The sequence below is a fragment of the Amphiura filiformis genome, chromosome 14, assembly GCF_039555335.1.
Source record: "Amphiura filiformis chromosome 14, Afil_fr2py, whole genome shotgun sequence".
In the NCBI taxonomy this organism is placed as follows: Eukaryota; Metazoa; Echinodermata; class Ophiuroidea; order Amphilepidida; family Amphiuridae; genus Amphiura; species Amphiura filiformis.
The window spans coordinates 6748090-6775330 of NC_092641.1; the positions used below are offsets into that span (position 1 = coordinate 6748090).

Genomic DNA, 27241 nt, shown 5'->3' on the forward strand with positions numbered 1-27241 from the left:
GAAGGCCCTATTCGAGCATTTCTTTTTCAAGAAGTTTTTTCCTTCTTTTTAGTTAAAATTGCCTGCCGCATCTAATACATTTCAAATGTTGTCATCTGATCGTCCTAAAACGGTGTCTTGATCATTTTATTCCCGATATCATCATTTTAAATGTACATAATACATTTTCATGCATCACAGGGCAGTACCAGCTATAGTAATAATTATACACAGAACCTATCTGAATCGGTGCAATTAGCGAAGTAGAAAAAAATTGCAGACGTCTAGGGTGCGTCAATAGAAAATATATAAGTGGTGTTTTCTTCATTAAGTCTAAATTACTACGCCCATGATATACCAATATACCAGCTACTATACCAATTCGTGTAGTTCATTAAATATCATTATATGGTTATTGACTTTCCCATGTTTATTGCCCAGGGGTTATTGAAACGCAGCAGAAACTGGAAAAAACATTATAATCATGTACTTTTTAGTGTTTTAACGAATTTTAAACCGAAAGACTAAATAATATAGCTGAACATCTTTATGTGAGTACTTTTACATTTCTCGATAGATTGCAGTCTCTAAACGTGCCATTTAGAAATTTGAAAATAAACACAGAAAATACTTTTAAAAAAAAATATCCCGCAGTTTATATAAAATGTGCCCAAACACACATGGATAGAACGAATGTATGAAATGAGACCATTTTCTTTATCAAATCAGAACAATTTTTCAAACATGACCCCTTTTAACACAATCCCTCACCTTCATCATTGTTTAAAACGTAAAACTTAACCTTTTTGCTTATAACTCGAACACAAATTCTTACGATTTCTGCTAGTAGGCCCGATGCATGCAGTAGCGGTACCAGGGGCATGGGGGGGGGAAGGGCAAAGTGAATTTCAGGGGCATCAAAACCATGAATTCTGCACACAATTTTCGATTTTTCTTGGTTTGGAGGTGCATGGGGGACAAGATCGTTGACTGGGGGTATCCTCCCCCACCCCGTGGCACCATCACGGCCAGTATACGGAACCGTCGGAACATCTATATCACCTATATGTCACATGCATGGCCATGTTAACTGGCAACACAAAATAGAAATGAGAAAATTGGGCTATTCCAGTTGAAATTCACACTCCCTATGAAATACATTTAACCTTAGGGATGAAATCAAAACTCGACCGGCGGTTGACTACCGGTTCCGTCTGATTTCTATCATTCAGTAAACAGTGGAAACCGGGACTGAACCTGGAGTAACCGGTGGTGAACCGGCGGTCGAGTTTTGATTTCATCCCCTAATCTTCCATACAGGGAGTATGAATTTCAAATGGGGTTACCTGATGGGGTGACTCCATTTGAAATCTACACCCCCCCCCCCCGTGTGTGAGGTAAAGTCATGATGTCTTCCAGAGGGGTGTAATGATTTCAACTGGAATAGCATATTATTGCGCGTCTGTTGTGAGCCAAGTTAACAGTATTTGGCATGTCTGATTCACTAATATACTCCGAGGTTTGCGTCATACTTTAATTATCTGTCACCTTTGTTTTTCTGCCAAAATAGCGTATTTATTATTTGTTATTTTGTCTGGATATGAGGGGCTCCTGATACGGGGGAAATTTATTGTTAAACATGTTGTAAAATTGTCGAAGCAATAAGACTCAACTGTCATGAAGAAGAGAAAACAGAGAAATAGAATGGAACCTTTTTGTTTTGTAGAGAGGTAGGCCATAATTATTTCAGAGATCGTCACAGATCATTAAGACAGGAAGAAATGAATGAGGAATATATAGAAGAAAGAAATAAAGGACAAGAAGAATTAAAGAATTGGTTTCGAAGAAATGTTTTTAATAAAAAGGAAAGAAATATTTTAAAGAAAGAAAGATTAATAAAGAAGAAAGGAGAGAAAGAAAAGCATTTGCACTTATTCCATTAATTGGATTTTTACCCCAAAGTTGTCCCCATTCTATATTATAAACCCTGCATCTTTATGGGGAAACCGATTCTGGTATTGTGCCTCATTCCGTCAAGTTATACCATGCATAAATATATAGGCCTATCATAAGTTGCTGTAAAATTGTACATAATTCTCGTCAGCATTGATGGCACTAAGAGAACTCCGTAGGCCTATACATAAATTCTGGGCTGGTGCCCGGCTGGCCGATGATCCGAGAAGTTTTCAAACGTAACCGGACCTTTTGGGTCAGCCGGGTGTTCTTACATAATACTTCGTTATGTTTGTTTACAGCTTTTAGTATATCACATTGTTTTGAATTTTGTTTCACCGCTTAATTTGATTTCATAATTTGACTGGGCTACAAAGATGACAACTTTTTGAAAACGTTTTATATGAAAAAAACATAACATTTGAAAAATGTTGTCAATTAATATTATTGTAAAATATTGCTCAGTTTGTGCCACCCCCCCCACACACACACACACACTGCATTGGTTAGTTGTGCCACACACACAAAATTATAATTACTAGCATACCTAGTACCGGTACTTGTCAATGCGAAATTATGAAACATGATCTTCATCCATGGCGTTGTCTTTTTTAAAGACAGTTCTTGTTTTCAAAACATTTTTGTCAACACTAAACTAAAATAACTTATAAATGTGAGAATAGCTTGTATATCAAGTTTTCAAAAACGTTTTAGAGTGTTATATTATTAAAATATTTTATACATGTACCCCATATACCGAATCCAACATTGAAACGTTTTCTGTGAAAGTTTACATGACTGTAATGCACTCTTAGAAAAAAGGTTTAAAATATGTTCTCGGTACAGTTCTAGCAAAACAAAAAAGGATCTTAACTATAAAAGCCATAACAGGGTCTGAGAGTGTAAAGTATCATTTGAAGAACCTAAAAGGGTTCTTTCAGTTTAAAGAGGAAGTCTCACCAGAGCAGTTCTTCTGCATGGTGAACTAAACCTGCCTGGTTATCAAATTAATCAGTAATAAATCTCTGAATTTGTCAGGAGCTATTTCATGTTTTAATGTTATTGCATTAACATAATCAATTAGCACCTGTCAAATTCAGAGATAACCTTATCACTGATTAATATGATAACCAGGTAGGTTTGAGTTAGGCCTACCCATTTAACAAACCTTTTTGTTTTTGAGGGTTCCATATAGGCCCTAGGGGACGCAACACAATTTTGTAGAAATCTGAGCTCATCTTATTTAACAAACCTTTTTGTTCTTGAGGGTTCCATATAGGGGACGCAACATAATTTTTTAGAAATCTGAGCTCATCTTATTTAACAAACCTTTTTGTTCTTGAGGGGTCCATATATGGACGCAACATAATTTTTTTAGAAATCTGAGCTCATCTTATTGTTTTCTTAATTGATGTTTCCTCTATAGGAATGGTACGATGATACAATGTGGAAGAAGTTCCGAGAGAAGTTCATCAATGAAAGATGTCACTCTCTTTGCCTGAAACGGAATTAGGTGAATCCGGAAGGTGAGTTTGAAACAATAATGATATGAAAACTATTGGTATTTACAGTTTTTATGTGTATTGAAATGCGCCAGGTTGCTATCCACAAAATTCAACATTGAAATGACCAGAATTTCTAGCTTTATTGTTTATACATTAATGCAGGAGTCAAAGAGAATGTTGACCTTACCCTACTCACCAGGGTAGGTTCAAGACCCCATTTGATGTCTGCATAATAGTCGGTGTGGACCGGGGATGTGGACTGCTAAAATAATTTGGGGTATTGATTATTGAGTAGCAGACACTGAAATAGGATTCAATTCAAATTAATATGTCAGCCCTGTAGGGTCAGCCAAAGTCAGCAAAATTGAATAAAAATTTCCTTTAAAACGGAATGGATGAATACAGGGTTATTTCTGACCGAAGTACTAACAATTTCCAGTCTTACTAAAAAAAGCGAACAAACAAAAAAAACAAAAACCCAAAGATCATTGGGTGTAGCTTCCATGCATATGACATTGGGTGAAAGCTTGAAAAAAGTGATCATTTTACTGTACAGGCCTAGCTTAGGCCTAAGCCTAGGCCTAATTTTGTTTGATTTTGATTGGACAGTCTTGTCCATATAAATAATGCAATTCATACACAGCATGTAATGGTATAGCCTGGTCCCCCTTCCTTGCCTCCACCTTGGCTATACACCACTGTACTTGGGAACTAATAATATAGGGCTATAATTTTAATGATGTAAGGCTATTATGAAAACTAATGAAAAGACATATAAGACTTGTTCTGATGAAGATGTGTGTCACACATCGAAAATTCAAGGTTAGTTGAAATTTTGTGCTGAAAGTTAATTTAAACTTTTAGAAATAAAGCCTACTCATGAATGCAATGGTCCGACTCTCACAGTTCAGATGCATTGTTACTAAGTTAAAATACCCTTAAAATGATCAAAATCAATATGTACTCCTTTACTTTGCTCTAACTCCCTGTCAAAGATTGTGTTTGAACAAAAATGTGAAGATTGAGGAGGGCGACGAGAGGAGGAGGAGGAGGAGGAGGAAGGAGGAGGAAGACGAGGAGGAGGAGAGGAAGGAGGAGGTGAATGTGAAGGGAAAAGAAGAAGGTGGAGGAGGAGGAGAGGAAGGAGGAGGTGAATATGAAGGGAAAAGAAGAAGGTGGAGGAGGAGGAGAGGAAGGAGGAGGTGAATGTGAAGGGAAAAGAAGAAGGTGGAGGAGGAGGAGGAGGAGGAGGGGGTTTAATTTGTTTATTCGCTTCCTTATTCGGAATATAAAAAAACAAAAAACAATACAAATAAACAAACAAAAACCACACCTCAGAATCTCCCAGGAATAAGAATTACTATTTTATGTTTGATGTTCAGAGTTAGATTGTCTATTTTGTTTGGAAGGTAAATAAGCTCTGCCAAGAGATGAACGTTACACTTGCAAAAGGCCGACGCGATACTGACCCGACAATACTCAGATATTCATCCATGATCATGCCAGATCATGCACTTGATTGGAGCATTGTTTTTAAATATTTTTAGCACCAAAAAGTTAGACTGTTCAGCAACGCATCCCAAATGACACTTTCATAATTTTATCATTAAACTGTTGCATGTTTTAACGTTATGTCAATTTAGTGTTAAACTAAATCGGTGACTTACACCATATGCTTACACCAAACTATAGACAGTTTTTGCTATAAAAACTGGACCCACAATACATTTCGATTTAAAAAGAAAGTGTTAGTCACTGAGCGGTATAAGCTTTTGATCTTAGATCTACAGAGTCTATAGTAGGCTATGTCCCGGGTTCAAATCCCTGCAGAAGCGCGCGAAAATGTTGACTTTCATCGCTTGGAGGGGCGCAGAATCGATGCTGAATTGTCAATTTGGCGCCCCCCCCCTAATGGTAGCGCCTGGGGCACGTTGCCCCCCTCTGCCCCTGCTAGTTACGCCACTGGGTGGACGAAGTCCATCATGTCCATGGGCCCTGAGCATGTGAGGGTCCAGAGGCCCCAGCAAAGCACTGCTCCTTTTTCATGGATCCAGTTGCTACACCCCTGAATGAGAACAAAATGTGAGATTAGATGTAAAAAAATCTCCATTTTGATAGGATAAAGTGTGTGGGGGTGAGGCTGGACCTGGTAAGTAATTGATAAAGCAGGGACAACCCGAACAAAGGTGTTTGTGGCAGGCCCATAACCAAGGGGGGGGGCTGGGGCGGTCACCCCATCCCAAAATGTCCAAAAGTCCCCTTTGTTACCCAACATTTTCATTTTGGGTTTTTTTTATGCCTAAAGTCCAATTTTTCAAAATCAGCCCCCTAGTCCAAAAAGGTCCAAATTTTGAAGAAAAAAATCCTGGTTACGGGCCTGGTTTGTGGCAGTTGCACAGAAACGAAATCAGAAACAGAACTGAAATTCTTAAAAGAAGGACCAATGCATCTCGGGAAGGGATTGCACCCATCTTTTGCTATCAGCATTAAGCATCACACATATTGGCAGGCAATAGGAAAACTTAAGGAAGCTCCTAAATTGGGCTATTCCAGATAAAACATGCACCCCCCCTATAGAGGGCAAAATGTTTTTTTTCTAAAATGTCTGGAATTCCAAAGCATACTTGAGGAAGAAACCTGGATTTCCGGCCCTGTTTAGTGCATGTAAAATCTGGAAATCCATGGAGGGTATAGAGGGTTTTAAAAATTGTCAAAAAAAAGTTGGAATTTTCAATTGACTTACCAAAAAAATCTGGAATTCCATTGCCCTCTATAGAGGGTTTCTAAAGATACCCAAATAAAATGTTGGAATTTTTCAATTGACTAGCAAAAAGTCTGGAATTCCATGGAGGGGTATAGAGGGTTTTAAAATTATCAAAAAAAGTTGGAATTTTCAATTGACTTACCAAAAAAATCTGAATTCCATCGCCCTCTATAGAGGGTATCTAAAATTACACAAATAAGTTGGAATTTTTCAATTGACTACCAAAAAGTCTTGAATTCCATGTTAGGGTTTTAGAGTTATTTTAGGCGTGTATAGGTGTTTATTGTTGTAAAGGTTACATTATATTTGCTTTATCTGCATTTATTCCAAGTCATCTATGATGTTTTACATGTATAGGCCTAATATAGGCCCACCACCAAGGCGTGTGTTTGGCAGTAACCAGGCCCGTACGCAGGGGGGGTGAGGGGTTGCGACTGCACCTCCCCAAATTTGCAAAAGTATTCAAAAAGTCCCAAAATTGAAGCATTTGCGAGCGTAGCGAGCAAAAAAATCCGTTTTTTTTATGGTTTTTTGGTCAAAAAGGTCCAAATTTGGGGGGAAAAGTCCACATTTCACAAAATCGCCCCCCTTTGGAAAAAAGTCCACTTTTTCAAAATCAGCACCCCAAAAACAAAAAATCCTGCGTTTGGGCCTGGCAGTAACGTACGCAGGTTTTCAAAGTCTGGTTCAGGGGTCTCGATTCTCTGACTGTTTTAAAATTTAATAACTAATTACCCAGTTTCCCCGATTAGGTGCATTATTTCCCCGATCTTTTTGACAAAAGGGGGGGGGGGGCACATCCCCCTGTCCCCTTTGCGCACGCCACTGGTGTTGGTATCCTAGGTAAGCACTAAAATTAAGCTTCTCTTTTGTGAAGGGTTGCTGTTCTCCTTACAGGTTTTCAATAACAATATGTGGTATGTAGGCCTACTAGTTTCTATATTAGGCCTAAAAATGTTTGATTGGCGTAACATAATTTTAACATTCTTGTTAAACCGGGTCTTTAGGTCCATGAACTGAACCACACAAAGGGACGCATACTCTGTCGGCAGCACACATTTCGAACTATAAAAGGATTGTATCGTGAAACTCAGTTTCTTGCTTCAGCTCTTTCTAAAAATTCATTAGGGCAAAATTCTTTCTTTATGTCCTTAATTATTCTTTATTTATTCCTGTTCTTTCTTTCTTGAGGCCTAGATCTTTTTACCCTACTTCACAACACGAATATTGTTGTATTGTCAATGGAAGTCCGTAGAACGTTCGCCTAATGGCGCAATGGGCCCCTTTGATATAACTGGTATTTTAGACACAAACTTAAAGCGCCCGCCCACAAAATTCCCACCAGCAAATAAGGGCATGCACACACCCCTAATTCTTGTTGTGATTTTTAGAGGAAGTAGCTCTCTCTTTGTACATGAAATTTACCCCCAAGGCAAAGGAGCCATGTGCGCCATTAGGCGAACGTTTACGGTACATAAGAATTCAAACTTTCTTACTTTGGTTTGAGCTGAGACTAAAATACCTAAAGCCTCAAATGTTGTTTTTATATTAAATACATACCTGTATTTGAATGAAATAGATATATTTATAATAGGCTGCATGATAAATACATGAAGCCACATCAAGTAGAACGAGTGCAACCTTGCTGCAGTACCTTGTACTACGCAGGTGCTCCTTTGTTAAAAGGAATTCCCTGATTGGGGAGTGGACATCAAAGAGCTCATATCTAAATTCGTTGGGGACTGTTACTTTTTAAAGTTTCAACGTCCGTATACATACGACATGTAGCCTATGAATAAAATACGACATGACTCAAGTAATAATAAAGTGACCATTGGCGTACGCAGGGGGGTGTTACGGGTGTGAAACACCCCCCTTGGATCTGTCCAAAAATAAAATGGGAAAAAAGAAAAGGCAAAGAAAGAGAGAGAGGGAGAGAGATAGAGGGGAGGGGAGGGGGAAGATGAGCAAGGCATAGGGGACATACTATCACAATAATATCATAAGCCTATAGATGACTTAACAACCCCCACACAAATTATCTCACCCCTATACCCGGTATTGACCGGCAACATATGTAAATGTGTTTATTGTTGATACATGTCAACACTCCTCCCCCATCATCACACCTCTGGCAACGTACATGCGTAAAGGTTTTAATTGTTAATTGCCATGGATATACATATTTACACCCCCTCCTCCCCCTCCCACACACCCCACACCCCAGCAACGTACTTAAAAGTTTAAATTGTCAACCCCATCATCACACTTTCAAAACTGTATCTCTTACACCGCATTTAATTGCGCCATGTTATCATCTGAAAATCGTTTGCAATTTTTTTTCTGTCAAAACATGGTGCTAGTACGTCTACGCAAGCTTTATGTACTTCAGATGATTTTTACTTAGTAATCTAAATCTAATCGCTTTTCAAAAGAATATATTAAAATAAAGCATATTTAGACAGTATTTTGAATTGAAATAGTGTAAAAATTATGCACCAAATGGTTTCAATTGGACCTTCATTTTGCAACATATCTGAGGAGGAAAAACTTGTTCACCTCAAGTAGACCGTCATTTCACTCGTTTTCGGCTTTTTGAAACTAAAATTTTACAGACTAATAGTGCCAAAATGGTCCACCAAATCGCACCAATTAGGTCTCCATTTTGCAAAAGTTTCAAACTTCTCAGGGGGCACATTAGCACTACTTTCGGGCTCTGTTGCTATTTAGTATACTATCCAGAGAGGTTGCGTCCGTGAGGGTCACAGACTGCGGCTAGGGGCACATCCCCCTCAGACACCCCCTGCATAGTGGATAAACCCCGGGGGATAAACAAGTGGCCATTTTTGCTTCTGCTTTTGACATTTACCAATTTGTGTTTAACACAATTTATAGGCCTACAATTAAAGGGAAAACTTGTTTACGAAAGGCTTCATGGACCGTCATTTCACAAATTTTCGGCTTTTTGAAACTAAAATTTTACACACTAATAGTACCAAAATGGTCCACCAAATCACTCCAATTAGGTCTTCATTTTGCAAAGGTTTCTAACTTCTGAGGGGGCACATCCCCCTCAGACACACCCTGCAGAGTGGATAAACAAGTGGCCATTTTTGCTTCTGCTTTCGACATTTACCAATTTGTGTTTAACACAATTTATAGGCCTACAATTATAGGGAAAACTTGTTCACAAAAGGCTTCATGGACCGTCATGCGTCATTTCACGAATTTTTGACTTTTTCAGACTAAAATTTTACACGCTAATAGTACCAAAATGGTCCACCAAATCGCTTCAATTAGGTCTTCATTTTGCAAAAGTTTCTTACTTTGAGGGGGGGCACATCCCCCTCAGACACCCCTGGCGTTGCGCAAGCTCGACGCGATGTCCGCTTCGCGGCCATTTTTTTATTTATTTTTTTATCCTCACACCCCCCTTGAAAAATTCCTGCGTACACTACTGAAAGTGACCTAGTTCTTTCCTTGCCCTGTTATAGCTATTATTATAAGATGAGCTCAAAGTGTATATTTCTACATTTTGAGCTCAAAATATTTAATCAATGATAATATAATGTATATTAGGCCTAAAAAATGTTTGATTGGCGTAACATAATTTTAACATTCTTGTTAAACCGGGTCTTTAGGTCCATGAACTGAACCACACAAAGGGACGCATACTCTGTCGGCAGCACACATTTCGAACTATAAAAGGATTGTATTGTGAAACTCAGTTTCTTGCTTCAGCTCTTTCTAAAAATTCATTAGGGCAAAATTCTTTCTTTATGTCCTTAATTATTCTTTATTTATTCCTGTTCTTTCTTTCTTGAGGCCTAGATCTTTTTACCCTACTTTACAACACGAATATTGTTGTATTGTCAATGGAAGTCCGTAGAACGTTCGCCTAATGGCGCTATGGGCCCTTTGATATAACTGGTATTTTAGACACAAACTTAAAGCGCCTGCCCACAAAATTCCCACCAGCAAATAAGGGCATGCACACACCCTTAATTCTTGTTGTGATTTTTAGAGGAGGTAGCTCTCTCTTTGTACATGAAATTTACCCCAAGGCAAAGGAGCCATGTGCGCCATTAGGCGAACGTTTACGGTACATAAGAATTCAAACTTTCTTACTTTGGTTTGAGCTGAGACTAAAATACCTAAAGCCTCAAATGTTGTTTTTATATTAAATACATACCTGTATTTGAATGAAATAGATATATTTATAATAGGCTGCATGATAAATACATGAAGCCACATCAAGTAGAACGAGTGCAACCTTGCTGCAGTACCTTGTACTACGCAGGTGCTCCTTTGTTAAAAGGGAATTCCCTGATTGGGGAGTGGACATCAAAGAGCTCATATCTAAATTCGTTGGGGACTGTTACTTTTTAAAGTTTCAACGTCCGTATACATACGACATGTAGCCTATGAATAAAATACGACATGAATCAAGTAATAATAAAGTGACCTAGTTCTTTCCTTGCCCTGTTATAGCTATTATTATAAGATGAGCTCAAAGTGTATATTTCTACATTTTGAGCTCAAAATATTTAATCAATGATAATAGGGATATCATATGTCTATACTGTGATGCGCATGCGTTGTGTGTGGGGGTGTGGGCTGTGGGAGTGAGTGTGATGCTGTTTTAAACAAATAGGCCTATAAAAACAAAATCTTCACACAAGCTAGAGTGAAGACCCAAGTCGGGCTGGGGATCACCATTGCAGGGGATGAACCTATCGACCCACACCACTCTTCGTCATACATAAATTCCCCCAGCCACATTTCCCTAACATAATATGTGACACGATCTGCTCCACGGGGGCCAAAGGAGGCATTTTTGAAAATTGAGTTACTATAATTATTATCTTGTAATAACAGCAGGCTATCATTTACTGAAAACACCAGAGGTCTAGCATGTTTGGTTCTAAAGTTATGAGGTTTTGCGATGTGTATTTTCTTATGTATTTTATTGTTTTTTACTCCATATTTTTGCCTTTATCTCAATATCAAACTTGCCGCCTTTGGCCCCCATGGACCAGATCGTGTCACATATGAAATTTAAAAAAAAAGGAAATTTAGTTCGGCAGAGGTGGGGCTCGAACCCACGCTGCACCGCTATCATGTATACAGTATCGACATATTACCAGCGCCTGTACCCTGACCAACTGACTTGTTGGGGCCATCTTGAAAATTTGAACATATAATCACAACTTCAATTACTTCATTACTTCAACATACCACGTGACAAGTAAAGACAGAAAACGTCATACTGCAGTTACTGTCCATTCTCCTATACACAATACACAGTGCTCTTACCGTTGACGCGTAACCTCTACAAATAGCGTATGTTAGAAGTATGGGTAATTGCCTAGTTAACGTCGGTGTGTGAAAAATAACCGGCCAATTCTAGAAAATATAGTTTTGTAACATGTCCTAAATTTTTAGCTAATTTAGATGTTTGGAAATATTCGTACTTTGGTGTTTTAGGAAGGATATGTAAACGACAGATAACACCAAAAAATATGAAGAAATTATTTCCAACCCGTGTTAATTCTGCAAACCACCATGCTTCTCATTTTCAAGAACGCTGGTTAACAATAAGCAGAGTATTGTCTCATTTCGTAAACAAAAGCCCACACAGAATTGTTCTCTAGCGTTCGCTTTATAATCGTTCACCCAACTGAAACTATAATACCAGCTCATTGCTCCATTGTACATGTAAAGCAGAAACATATGTTGCGTGTATTTAACCAGAGAAGATATGATTTAATCAGTTGAGCTGTTTTCAATGAGTGTTATCTTGGTTTAATAGCTTTTAATGGGGTTTAAGTCCTGCAAAGGTCGTGGTGAATTCCACTGTAGACATGACTGCATCATGTACCGTATTTTGGAATTTTATCTGCTTAAAAACATTAATGTGTAGAGCTACCATTAGGCCTATTAATATTGTTGAATTCTCAGGCGCATACAAACAATACGAGGGGCCTATGATACATACACAATTCATTTCGTGCATGCACGTGCCCTGCAAGGTAGGGAGCCTAGCCTACCATTTTTCTTGTAAGACGGTCTGGATTCGTAGTCCATGTAGGTCCCCAAAGTTCTTTCAGATATTAAAAGATTAAATTCCCATAAAGACGAAACAGTAATCTTTAGTGGGGACCTACGTAAATTTTACATAAAATTTCCGCCATCAATTCAGTGTTAATTTTTATAATTCAGAAAATATTTTGGCGTATATAAAATTGAAATAAATTCTCTGCTTCCTAAACCACATAAACTGAAGCATGATTGGGTATCACGAATCGCTATATATGATGTACAGTTAATATTCAAATATTCTTTTACACATTATGATGCTTCAGTTTTTACACAAACAAGAATTTGTCTTTAAAAAAGATAAGTTCACGGATCAGGTGTATAGTACATATACTTTGAGCTACTTTGGTCTAACATTTAATATTCATATCTAACCTACTCTGCACTTATTCAACAATAAATAAGTGATATGAGGCTTAATAATGATACCTGTGTCTTGACTCTGAAAAACAATATTTTTTTTAAACCTCATTTTGCATTTAGTTTTTTAATCACCTCGAAGCCACCTACACTACAGGATCTCATTTTGCATTTAGGGTTTTTATTGCGTTGCAAAGTAGCAAAACTTTCTGGCCCAATTCGTGACTGGAAAAGGCTATCCCTCTTACAACCTATCAACAGGTCTGATTTCTATAATGAGGTGTCACCGGGTTTCATGAGATAATAATACCAAATCTAAACACCATGAAATTCAATACATCACGACCAAGCTCACATTGGGCGCCCCATTCCTTTTTAAAGGAATTTTTATTAAGCCACCTCCAGGAAACAAATTTGGCTATAAACTACGAAGTATAAAGTCTAATAAATAAATAAAATAAATAAAATAAAATGAAAATTGTACATGTATGCAAGATGCCTTATTACTAAAGTAAACAAATTACACAGCCATTTGCTCTTGCTAGTTTTTGTCAGGGTCAGGGATATTTGTCTCATAGTCCTGCTTTTATGAACACTAATATTATACAGGTTACTACACATGGGTTATTACAAGAGTCAATAAACATTTGACCAATTAACTATAGATAATGGACTTAGTTTTATGCAATGTAGTTATATTGAACCTTTTCTGAAGTAAGTCGCCTGCTGCATAGTTTTATTTACAGATGATATGTTTACTTTGTGATTAGGCCTGACCATGACCTGCTAGTTTGATTAACCAATCAGTTATGTGCATTGTCAGCATGTGATGGTTATAAGCCAATTGCAAACATATTTATAAAAAAAGGCTAAAAATTCCTACACTGAGCAGACTCTTTGCTGGGTTTAAGGGCTAAATAGTAAGTTGTCATGTGGGGCAAGATTAGATAAAGGCATACAAACTAGGGTATGAGATATTAGGAATTCTTAGTCAGTGGGAGTGGTCTAGTTCGTAGACACATTTTTGATTGGACAATCGCAATATTTCGGGTGCCGTTTATCAGGCCGTAGACGACCCCACGTCATCATGCGTCTTGATAATGCTTTACACGCTTGTAGAGGTGCGCGTATGTATCGCGATGTATGCGTAGACTAGTGCGGAATACGCGACGCGCTAGCAGTACGCGCAACAGAATACGTGAAAGTTGTAAACAAGTTTCGTTCATTTTATAATGAGGGGAGTTTTATGACGGTAACTTAGTTTTTGCTTTAAAAAATTGTTTACAGTTATTAAAATAATATTTAACTGACTAAGAATGAGAATAAACGATAGGAATTTTTATTTTGCCTATCCTCTACCTATGATAGACGACAGGCAGGTCCAATATTTTTATCGTAGTGGATACCGGCTGCGCCGGCATCCACTACTCAAAATATTGGACCTGCCTGTCGTCTATCACACGGTAGAGGATAGGCAAAATAAAAATTCCTATCGTTTATTCTCTAATTATTTCCTAGCCTCTTAACCACAGGGTTGGGCTATATAGCTATTCAAGACACAGGGTATGTAAGGGATAAACTGTGCATATGAGATGTGGGGGCAAATGGCATCATTTCACTGACATGAAAAAATATTTCATTGAAAACCCTCCCACTCAGCTATTTTAAAAAGGTAATCAGGCTTCCTCAGCATATCACATGTGTTATGGTATTATTTTGCGAATTGCCCCGTGGTACTTTATGGAGGGGAGACTTTTATTTAAATACGGTATAAAGGACGAGTGGCCAGTATTCGGTAGGGTCTACATAGCTTTACAAATTCAGAGTCTTGCAATTATGATTTTAGAGCCAAAGGGGTAACTATATATTATAAAATTATAAAAGTTAGAAAGTCAGTATTAAAAGCAAGTCAGTAAGATACACCTCTACACTACAGGCTGCACTCCATAGTAGGCCCACAGCTAAAAACGACACTGACAGAAAAAAACTTTAAAAGGGGGAGAACTTTTTCATTTTTATTTTTTTCTACAATGCAAAATTGATCATTAAGAGGAGGAAGCAAATTGTATTGCCAATATGTTAACTTTAATTTTCCACTTTTATGCAAGAAATAAAAGAAGAAGATACAAATTCCTATAAAAGGGAAGCCAGCTTCAATGCAGAAGAGGTCTTGTAATTAGTTTAGGTGGAAGGCATTTTTTTTTTTTTTTTTTTTTATGATCCATCATGTTCCATGACAGTCCGGGATGACAGTCCACCAAACCAGGTGGTGGTCGCATTGCATTTTCATCGTCAACCGTGTAATTGAATGGGATTATTTTGAAAATTTAAAACGCTTGAAATTTCACAAACAAATAGGCCTATATGTTAATAAATAATATAAATACAAGCTAAAACCATGGGGGTTTGATAATAAACCCCCCCAAAACTAACCGAGTATTTGGACAATGCCATACGGCCGGGCCGTTTCACAAGCTGCCTGCTCTATCATGCCATTCGCCGCCTGCTCCAAACCATCAATGATAAGAACATGCACACAGAAAAACCAAACATTAACTCCTATAACTTCCTGTCAACTCTTTAATTAATTACTCCAAATTGTTCTGTCTTTTTGTCTTTTCTGCCTTTTAGGCCACCCTTAGCTCATTATTAATATAAAGAAATACACTGCAGTTTTTAGTTAATTGGCTAAAAACTGCCATCCTACTTGCCTTATACATGCACATTAATTTTATATTAATTTATATATTAATTCGCAATTTATACATAGCACATTATAAAATGTATAAAGACTGATATTGTTCAATAGGCCTACATGTATATCAATTGTACCCATATCAAAAATAGGCCTTGAATTTACATCGAATTTTTCCTGTTGAAAAGACAAAACTGATGTTTAAGATATCAATTATTTTATAAATGACATTTTGAGTCATTTTTATCCATAAAACGATACAGGATATAGGATATTTTTACTTTGACTTTTAGGTCCATAAAGGTTTTAATCATGTTATTATCAATACACTCACATCTCATGCTGTGTTGATCTCCAAGAGGTCTGCAAATGTAAATCTAAGAACGCCTGATAACAAGGATACTATCATTTTCTTTCGTTGATATGCTGTGGAAACTATTATAGGCCTGGCATATATATAACTTTTAATGTTATATTTCCTTCAAACCATAACTTTTGAAATTCTCACTCGTTTTCATTCGTTAAAACGGCAAAGCATACTTTCTTTTTCTTACAAATCGAATAACAGGTCTTACATATATATTTTCACCATAAAAAGTTCCGCAAAAGTAATTCAAACCAATGCTAGTACCCCGTAATCTCTTTAGCAAACAAAGACGATCTCCGAATTAGATAGCCAGCTCTTAGCTGGCGAAAATCAGAATCCCTCAAAGGGGCAGGGACAGAGTTGTTGTTGTTGTTTTGGCCAAATAATAATTTTATTGTTTTGATTACGTTCGATAAATTTGGTTTTACCATAGACCATTTATCTTTCCTATTTTGGAGATTATAAAAGACATAATGTACGATTTTGGTAAAATTTTAATTTTGTTCTTCTTTTTTGTCAAAATTTACTATGATTACATAATGTTACTGCTACGGTACTAGTAACACTTTATCTGTCAAGGTAGACTTCTCCGTAGTCCACTTGCCCATTTTGCATACTCAGGCCATTACATTTAAAGCATAAAACTCTGATTTATATTGATTTGTGTGCAACTGATAGATTTTCACATCTGTATCTGATCTTTTCAGTCACCGCACTCCCTCTGTTAGCTTCCAGGATTTTCGGGGTTCGCTATCAATAAACTGGTACTTCCAAAATCAGAATTGTTCAGTATTAAAGTCAGTCATTATAATTATGCAAGATAATGTTGCATTCAGTTACTTTTATTGTCACTAATTATCTGATATTTTTAACTCTTTATGACCATTTTACTATTGAATACTTTAATTTTAATAAACATCAGTATAATTTTGTATTCAACGAAATGGGTTCATCATGACTAATAATAACATATTTTTTAATAAAATTCGACTATGGCATAGTCTACTGTCAAGGGGGTCTTCTGATCATTTTAACCTGAGACTAGTAAACCAACAGTCTCAGGTTTACTAGTCTCAGTTTTAACTAAGCGAAAATAATGAGGTAAAAACCGGGGGTAAAAAGTAAAAAACCGACTTAGCCGCTTAACTGTGGAGCTTTGGGGGATCCCAGTTTTATTATAAAACCTCTAAATTTTACTTTGGAGGCTTAGTCCTTTACATGGTATTTCAGATAGCATTGGGCAATTACAATCATGTAAGAAGTGCAAATTTGAGCAAAATATGCAGCAAATGATAGCTTTACTGTAATACCAGAAGATGGGAGAAATATCTCTTTTGCTGATCAAGCAGACCCCCCCCGATCCAAAACAGCCTGGAGTGACTGTGAAGACTGCATGTATTATAAACACAAGTGTGTATAACTTTGTTTGCCAAGTCATGGAACCTTTTAAAATGTGTTTGAAGAGCATAATTAATATCCATGGTTAAACAAACAACCATGAACAAGATCTTGTTCTGTTTAATACATGTACTGCTCTGTGGTTTAGGTTGTGCAAATTACCAGTTTCGTTTGATTTTGTTTACTTACGTTTTTTAATCTCCATGTGTTATTCAACCTTTTATGTTCACTCAGCATGCAGGAGAATTTTAGATGTGCTAGAACATTGTAGGCTTTACAAAAGCAAAACTTTAATGATAATTATAATGAGTAGTAGAAACGAGATGCAGGGTATCTTAATATTTTAATGACATTATCAATCAAAGTTTTTTTCCTCCATCCCCTATACACAAAACCCAATATTTAAATTCCTCATCAAATTTATAATATGCTAATTAATCACATCCCGTGAATAATAAAATAATAAAACAATAAAATGGATGATATTTGATATTACCATATTTTGCATAACATCAGAGAAGATGAGCTCATCTTCACATGTATTTCGATTGAACATCTGCATTTTGTTCCATTCAAAGAACAGTAGTTTTAGCTAGTACGATATTGGATTCATATAGGCCTATCCCTCAGATGTTATCAACTCAGACAATCCATAGAGACAAATTCGTCTGACATTTGGTTTGTAATGGAACATTTTCCAAATGCAAAACATGTAAAAAAAACTCAATGTCCGGATTTTTTTAGACGGGGAGCATCATTTAATATAAATCATTTTTAATAATAGTAATACCGGTAATATGCACTTCTTGATTTATGCTTTTGGATTTTTAAATGTATATTTAGAGTCCCTCTTTCAAATTTTATATTTATGTGTAATCTAGCTATATCATAATTTGCTGATACTTTGGTCAAAATTTACATTAAAATGATCAGAAAAAACTATTATTGTCAAAATTTCTGTTTTATGGTGTCATGTTATTTATTGTATTTTTGGCGACAAAAGAAAAACCCACCCTATTCTACGGGCGGACCTTTCAACTTCAAGTATAGGGTCGGGTGTTTTTGTACTTGTATTTCTAGAGAGAGCTATCTTGAAATTACCCTAAAATATCACCAAAATCTGAAGAATTTTTTAATACCAACATATTTTCTATGATTTAAGCAAAATAAATGTTTGTTTTTTTTAATTCTCAAAAACACAAATTCCGGGTCGGTTGGCCCCGTAGAGAAGGGTTTTTTCGTAGCCTTTGATACTATTAATTTTTTTTTTTTAATTTGCAACATTTTATAATACTTAACAAAATATTAACAAAAACTGATGCTAAACTTAAAATTTGTATCCATCATTGAAAATCAATCAATTCCGGAAATTAAACCTGTTATTAAAACCCCAAGCCACGATGGGTTGATTTGTTTTAATACACAGAATAATATTTTCCTCAGTTTATTAATACGGTAGCTACCCAAATCTGCTAAAATAAAGCACACAGGAAATTTGGAAACAGATAACACTTTGTACTGCATGGATGAAGTGTGTGCACTATGTCCCATGAACAAACAATTACGTAATAGTATTGACTTTTGTTGAACTTGTGAAAGGTCAGTCCAGAGAGTTTCTTTGCTCGTACTAAATTACTGTTTAAGTGGTAATTTTCGCGTACAGTTATTGTCGCGATTTGGAGTTACAGAGACATTTTTGCAATTGTTATTTTCGCGATGCTTAGTTTTGCCCTATACTTGCAAATACATTATTATATATATTCGCGAGGTGTTAATTTCGTGGATGGAACTCCATTCGCGAAATCCGCAAAAATAAACCCCTCGCGAAGTGTGCTTGCTTTCTGTGAACTTGTTTTCATTAACTTAAGATAGTGCACTTGCTTTAAACTGTTTCTTTACTCAATGAAACTCTCATTAATTGAGTAAAGAAACAGCTTATTTTCAGGGCAACCATTTTCTTGGGGCTGACTTCATTTGGAATCTACACCCCTGTGTGAGAGACTAAAGTAATGTCTTCCATACAGGGTGTATGTCTTTCAACTGGAATAGCCTAAAATGTGTATATCATATACCTGGTATATGGCCGGATTTACCTTTTGATGGTCCTGTGGGCAAGGCAACATGATTGTCGCAGATCTACTCACTCAAATGGCTTTACCAAGATTGCGCGCAAAGCGCGGCAATTTGGTCTAAAATAGGCCAAAAAGGAGATGCAAATTGTAAATTTTGTCACAACATATCTGTCAACTGAGCAGGGGTGGGGTCTGATTCGCCACCCTGCGACTTGTTTTCCGTCAAGTTGGTGTACCCTCTTTTTCTTTCCTACTAATAATTAGGGCTTACTCAACAAGAACTGAAGAATGTTGGTTGTCATGGTCACTTGGGCTGTCAATCATGATGATTATAACTACTAGTACCACCAACTTGTGGGGGGGGAGGGGAAACCGCCCCAACATACATTATGCACATACATAATGACAAATTGCATTAACCTGGAGAGAATGGAATTCCTGATATCTATTTGCACAAAAGGCTGGAAATCCCGACAAATTACTAACAAAACCATCTGGAATTCCAGCACCTCAATGGACAAAAATATGGATTATTTTATTGACCAGAGGCAAAAAAGTCTGGAAATCCAACCAAGGATAAACACAATAAACCTGGAATTCCAAAACCCTCTATGCCTTCAGACTAACAAAATGGTGGAAAAATCTGGAAATTTTGCGCCAAGCATAGGCAAAATAGGCTGGAATTTGGAACAGCATAAGTAGAATAGGCTGGAATTCCGAGCCCCAAAGACCACCAAAAAATCTGGATTTCCGTTGCCCTCTATAGGGGGGGTGCATGTTTTATCTGGAATAGCCCAATGTCACGGCTAACACTAGTACTGACTTTGACAATTCACTCCTTAAGGGAGCGATATTACATGACCGAATTATTAAATTGCTTCCTTCCCGTGCTTATTCGTTTTTCCTCTCTTTGTCATCGAGATGAGACCAAGTTTGTTCAAACTCTTCATGGAACAACTTGTTTGTCGTTGAAAACTTGGATTTCCGTTGTTTCTAGCCTTAGAAGATGTCAATATGCTTGAAGCGTGTGACTGCTGTATAAAGTACAATGCAGAAAGAGTCAACTTCCATGAAGAGGCTTTCTCTTTTAAAATATAGACTGACTTGTCTTCTGACTGAAACGAACAAGGGAATTGCAAAAACCTTGAAGAGAACGTGCGTCTTCCCAGAGCGTCTTCAGCTGATTCCATCATGTAACCATATATTTTAACCACTTTGAAGTTCATAGTCAGGGCCGAGAGCTGGTCCAGGCCTAGCCGAAAAATTCAAATTTGATGGACTCCACAGACAATCGCTTTTACCATGTTTACAAAGATGAGACAAATATAAGATGGGCGCGAAGTGTGAAAAAAAAACCCCGCATTTTCTCACACAAAAGATGTTATCCTGATTATAAAGTTTGTCAGTGGAATTTACAAAACTAAGGGATGAAATCAAAACTCGACCAGCGGTTGCCTGCCGGTTCCGGTCCGTCGACCGGTTTCTATTGTTTTAAACAATGGAAACCGGGAGAGTTTGGATTTCATCCCTATAACCATGCTAACTGTTGGTCTTTGTGAGCTTTTGTGTGCTCTTCGGTACGGCCCCATGTAGGCTATAGGCCCGTGAACGTTGCTCCCCTACGGCCATAGGCGGCGGAACCGGGGGGCCAGGGGGGCCAGTGGCCCCTCCACTTTTTTGACTGGGGGGCCTGGCCCCCCCACTTTTAACCCATAAAGTGCTGTGTGTAACATGTCTGGGTGAACATAAATAATCAAATCTCTATTCTAGACCCTTAACATGCTTAAGAAAGTGGAAAAAGGATGCACAAAATGGCTTCAATTGGACCTTCATTTTGCAAAATTTTCCAACTCCCCTGTTTTAATACACAGTGTGTAGGCCTATGGATAAACAAATTCCCCTTTTCGCTTCTGATTTGGACACCCAACACTAAAAGCAATAATTTATACAATAATAGTGAAAACTTATCCACGAATGGCTTCAATTTGGGCCTTCATTTGACCCATTTTCGGATTTTTCAAACTAAAATTGCCCGGTAAAATTGTTCACAATATAGTGCCAGAATAGTCCACCAAATGGACTCAATTGGGCATTTTCCAAAGGATTTAGATGGCCGCTTTGCGGCCATTATTTCGATTTTTTATATCACCCTGACTGGCCCCCCCCCCCCCACTTTCAAAATCGTTCCGCCGCCCCCATCCCCTTGCTTGTGGCCTTTCTTAACTTGAGAATCCCCGTGTCTCATCTGGCGGCAGAAGCACATTTTGTGACTGGAAGAATGCGCAAAACAAATTTCATTTTCAGACTACTACTGTAAAGCCCAAAATGAAGGTGCACTTTGGTATCGGATAGACCAGTGCACGAAGCGCTTAACTTTTTACAATATTTTGACCCAAAACACGGGAGTTTTTTGGGCTAATTTATTAGGATTTTTAGGGGGAAGACACGACGTACCCAAATTTAAGGGGTAGGGGTGGATCCAGGAATTTTCAATAGGGGCGCTCGGCGAGTCAGGCGCCGCTCTGCAAAAAAAATAGGGGGAGGGGCATAAAATCATCACCACCACCACCATCGTCATCATCATCATTATCATCATCATCATCACACATGGATGCATAGAATCTGAAAACATTAGGGCGACCTTCAAAAGCTCTGCATGCAAACAGCCTAATAAACAAACCAACAAACAATCACGTAAACAAACAAACAGAGATATGTAGGCTATAGAAGATGATCTGAGATGAGGCATTGGTCTTGGCCAAGTCTGCATGAACATGATGAAGTGGAAGGGGCTCGGGGGAAGGGGCGCTGTAGATCGAGCTACTTCACCACGGGGAACTTTTTCAAAGTAACCCCCAGTCAGGCCTAAAATTAAAAATTACTAAATTAAAAATTACTAAAAAAAATTCCACATTATGGGGAAGTGTAAATTAATACAATAAATCAATAAAAACAATTTTATCTAAATAATAAACAAAACTGAATAAATCCGACAGGTGTAAAAATGATTGACGTTTTAGAAAACTAAATTTTGACAAGATGGGTGATTTCTTGTCTGTTTTTTAGGAGGTACCGGCTTAAATTGTCATAAACAATTGTAATCAAAATTAAATAACAGCTGATTATTTCATCGGCAAAAGGATCCATTATTATTTTTGTGTAAAAATAAAGCCATTTGTGTTCCAAACTAATTACTTATTTCCTTCTCACCCACCAGCCACAAAATTATATGCAGTTACAGTAAGTATGCACGCCCCTATAACGAGAAATGGACGCGTCCACATCAATTCGACCTGCGAGTCGAACCGATATCTCGAGATTGGCTGTCGGGTTATAAGTAGGGAGAATTAGAAACGTCTGGCTATATATGATTTAATTTCTAATTTTTGTAACTTTTGAGGAATCAGTGAATCACCCTCCTATATGTAATTCAGTAATCACTACATATACAAACCAAAAGAGCGACAATTTTGTGTAAAATTTGGTGCATATAGCAAGATGAATATTTGACGTATTTCAATTCTTACCAGCCGACCTCATTATGTTGTCTGGCTCACAGCGAGCTGAGGTCATACCGTTATATTTATCAGTATGAAAGCTCGCTCAGTGCTATGGCAATGCATCTATAGGCCCAGCTAGCATGTCAAATCAAGCCTGCCTGCATGAACATAGCATGGACCCTTGATACGTCTTTCCGGGACAGAAAAAAATGATCCAATCTAGCGGTTCTGTTCAAACTTCGCTAAATCATCTAGTTACCTGTGTGGCGCACTTGAGCTTGGCGTTGGATATGTTGGGTGCAGTGAAAAGCTTGTATGACCCATCGGAAGACCCCGGGAGTAACTCGCAATCAGCTGTTTTGGGCTGGGCCGGCGCGCCAAAAAAACACCGGCCGGTAGCAGCAGTGAGGAGAACATCTTTTCAAGCCGCATCTTTATAACGTTAAACAGCATGGTTATTTGCCATTATAAACAGATGTAGGTCATTTGTGCAGCTTTTGGCAGGCTAAATCAGGCGTGTTTTATTGATTTATAGATGCGGAGCAAGCTGTTTGTCTTTTTTGCGCGTGTTAAAATTATCAGAATTCACTTGACCATTTTCAAAACGGATTGATGGAGAGCCGAGTAGCACTGCAACGTCTTCAGACAACACATCGCGATTTCACGTGAGTATATAACAAATAATGCTGATAAAATCATGAATATAATTTAAAATAACCATTTCAGCCATGATCGGAAAAGATATGTAGATGACACAAATATTCTTAAATCGTTTTACTCGGTTGTCAATCCATGACACAAAATGGATTCCGCGCGATCAGCTGGTGATCATTGATAAAATGTTGCCTCGAAATGTATGTGCGAATGTTGGAAGTATGTTCTTATGTATAGTGCTATTACGAAACATACAACATGTGACGGGTACATGTTCGCACACGTACCTCACTATGTTCAGTATGAAACCAGGTACTAGTATACAGACACACTGCGGCATTTCTACCCGCATAGCAATAGCATCCAATGATGGTTTGAAATTAATTTTCTTAAATTGAGTGAAATTCAAAAGCAGAGAAAAATAACAGCATTTAATTTTTGTATTTCTGACAATTGTATCCATTGGACACACCATATTCAATGTTCATGTTACATCATACTACATGAATAGAAAATATAAATCCATCTCTTTTTTGCAGGTTGAAAATAGCTTCAAATTTGCTCATCAATAGATTGAATCAATCCCAGGCTATATTTTGTGAGAAATTGATGAAGCACATACATTGTATTGTCTATATAAATAAATTTAATGCTCCCCCTCAAAACGCCCCCGGAAGCTATCCCTTGAGCACATTATTTGAAGCTAGTGTTATCAGGGCTCAGTCTGAACCTGGTAGCAAAGTTTGGACAGTATATTTTTGTGGGACATGAGAGCACATCAGACATTTGCATTCTGAATACAAAGAAAATTTTGAACTTTCATATTGAAGATATGGATTTTTCCCCCAAACACCAAAAAAATTGGGTCTTTTGCGGAAAAAATGTGTATCTTCAGACTTCATTGATATGAAAAGTCAATATTTCAATTGATCGTCGGCTTTTCATCCCAGCGACATGTATACACTTTTTCAGTTTACTTCGAGGACTGTTGAATATCAAATATCAAAATTATTTGATATAAGGACATATTCCTCGTATTCAGAATGCAATTTCAATTTGATTAGGCCATATAAAATTAATATTTTGGTTCTCGTCCAGAGGATTTTCATGAATTGATGAGGGAGGGAGGTGTTTTTTTTTTTTTTTTTTTTTTTTTCAATGTAAAATCAGCATTGTCAGTAGTTTTCGGTCTTTTCCAACAGTGCTCGAGGAAATGATGAGGCACTTTTTTTTTTTTTTTTTTTTATATTCTGAGGGATAAACCCCTAGAGTACCACAAAAATACTTGGAAGTGATCCTTGTTCTCTAATAAACTTATTTATATGTATGAAAAATTCATAAATCATTCCAAAGTCTAAAATAATTGAAAAATCTAAAAAAAAAAAAAAAAAATCTGACAAATCCCAGAAATTGAGGAGGAGGGGCGAGAACCAAAACATTAATTTTATACGGCCTTATGGTGTACTCTCAGCTCCCACAAAAATATACTGTGCAAACAATATCCAATCCCCTACCATTACTTAGGCAGACTCTTAAATGTCTACAAAAAATTTGTTTAATATAGTTAAAATTTTGTTATCTCCTAAATTGACTTAATTTCATAGAAATTTCACAGAAATTTGCCTAATTTAGAAGTATTATAACCAATGTTCCCGGCAAAAACAGGTTTTTGCCGGAAAAGTGGCAAAAACTGGTGGCAGTAACTTAGGCCTAATGGTTAATCATTTGTTTTGAGATGAAAAAAGGTGAACTATGCATCACTTTTTAAGTTTTTGCCATTTTTGCCGGCAAAAACTGGCAAAAACTGTTTTTGCCAAGTGGTAACTTAAAACCGCATTTTTTCCACCAACATGTACAGCAAAAACCTGCGAACCCTGATTATAACATAATTTACTATTACTAAAGAAAGACAACATTTGTCACAATTTATTGTTGCGTAAAAAATATCAACCCGCAAATGTGTAAAATAAAATGCCAAGATAAATTATTATTTTTAGTGATTATTTCAGATATTTTAACGATCTGTGGTAATTGGATAAAAATAAAATTGGAAAGAAAGACTACGGTAGTACATGTACGTTCAATTGTACATGAGTAGAAATAAATTAAAATTAAATAGCGGCATTGTAAGTTATAAATACCGGTACTGTAAAATAACAATTGTTTTTTCGTTAAAATTTGCCACCAATATTGATTGAAGTACAGGTCGATACATGTAGAAATTGAATATTTCACAAAATTTATTTACCATATTTTTGCATTCAGATTCATTTATGAAATTATTATTATATTACCCAGTGCAAATAGAATTCCACAGAGACTTGTTCCAATCCAATGTTCCAATAACCCAGATCTAGTGTAATCAACAAATTATCACCAAGTATAAAAATTTGACTGAAACAAATTTATTTATTTACACTGCTTTGATGAAATAGGAATATTATCTTCCAATTAAAACCATGTTTTAAGTGGGATAAATGCAATATTTACAAATAAAAGTGCACCACTTTTGAGCACTAAGGTGTGAGGCAGCATAGGATAAATTGTAAGGGTTCCATGCGTACTAGTACTTTATGAGTTGACAATCTAGACAAATCATAAGAATGGTTTTCAATGGATTTTTAACAGATTTTTAGAAATAGTAAAATGGGTATCCTGGATTTATAACAAGTTTGTTCAAGACAGGTGATGAGTGGTACTATAATTTAAAAGCAGAAGATCACCTTCTCTGAATAATGTTAGGAGTTGGAAATTAGAAAAAAAATTGTTCAGCATCTGACAATTCTGTCAATCAAACCCCAGTACAGCCTGCGATTGGTTAGGATCCTGTAATAAGGGATTATCATACACAAACCCTGGAAATCTGGAATACAAACGAATTCCTTTATTTCTGGCTGAAGTGCTAGAATTTTGTGACAAAGTGCCAGATGCAAACAGCAAAGTATTGTTTTAGAGTAATTCCACTATGAAAATTTATGTATGTTTGATTTGGTTGTTTTTCCCAAGCCTGAAGATTCTTTCTCCAATAAATACCATATTCCTGTACCAGCACTAGAGCCAAGTATCCTCAAAATGAAAGATATTTAAATGGTTTGTAACATGGACAATGCACGAGGAGGGCCAGGGCTGTATGAAGTTATGGTACCTGTATTTTAGTTAGTCCGAGACAGTGGCATGCGCAAGTGCGGGGGAAGTGCATGGCCCCCAACTTTTGTTGGTCATTCGGGGGAAAACGTTTAATTCGGTTAAAAACATCAAAATTTGCTCCTATAATCAGACTCCATTTGGGGGAACTGAACAACATGGCCCCCACTTTCAATGTGCTGCACACGCCACTGGTCCGAGAGGTCATTAGTCCAAAAACACAACAAGGATCCTTAAAAATCCTAACCTAAACCCTAACCTGTAACATTTTAAAACCCTAATCCTAAGCCTAGGCCTCAACATAACCCTAATCATATAAACCTAACCCTTACTCTGATATACCCTAACATTGACACAACCCCTAAGACTTGCTAATGACCTTTTGGACAAACTGACTGTTGCCTAAGTTTTGAACTAGCAAGAGATAACATTGATCAACATCAATGTGACGATAAGATCATGTAATAGTGATCATGCAATCAGTAGTGCTTCGATGAAGAGCTGAATTCAAAAATTGGACCCTTGAATGGCAGCTATGCAGTCATGCAGATGCACCATTCTGACACAAACTTCTCGATTACAGTGCATGTTGAAATTGAAATGTTTCGAAATTATTGCCTAAAATGGCACTGCTCGGATGTTATTGTGGTTTTCATGTAATATCAATTGAGAGTTCACTGCAACACTGCCATTTAGGTGAAGATTTTCAGAAAAAAAGGGCTTTCCAGAATTGCAGTGATAACAATGCATT

At 37.1% G+C, this 27241-nt stretch overlaps 1 long non-coding RNA gene across 1 annotated transcript in view; it reads left to right on the forward strand.

Moving 5' to 3' along the window:
- Positions 1–22858: 22858 nt before the first annotated feature.
- The window catches only part of LOC140168908 (uncharacterized), a 130101-nt gene continuing 125718 nt past the window's right edge, over positions 22859–27241 (forward strand). Inside the window, exon 1 of the long non-coding RNA XR_011861280.1 lies at positions 22859–23357. This is a non-coding gene — a long non-coding RNA (uncharacterized lncRNA). The remainder of the gene's footprint in view (positions 23358–27241) is intronic.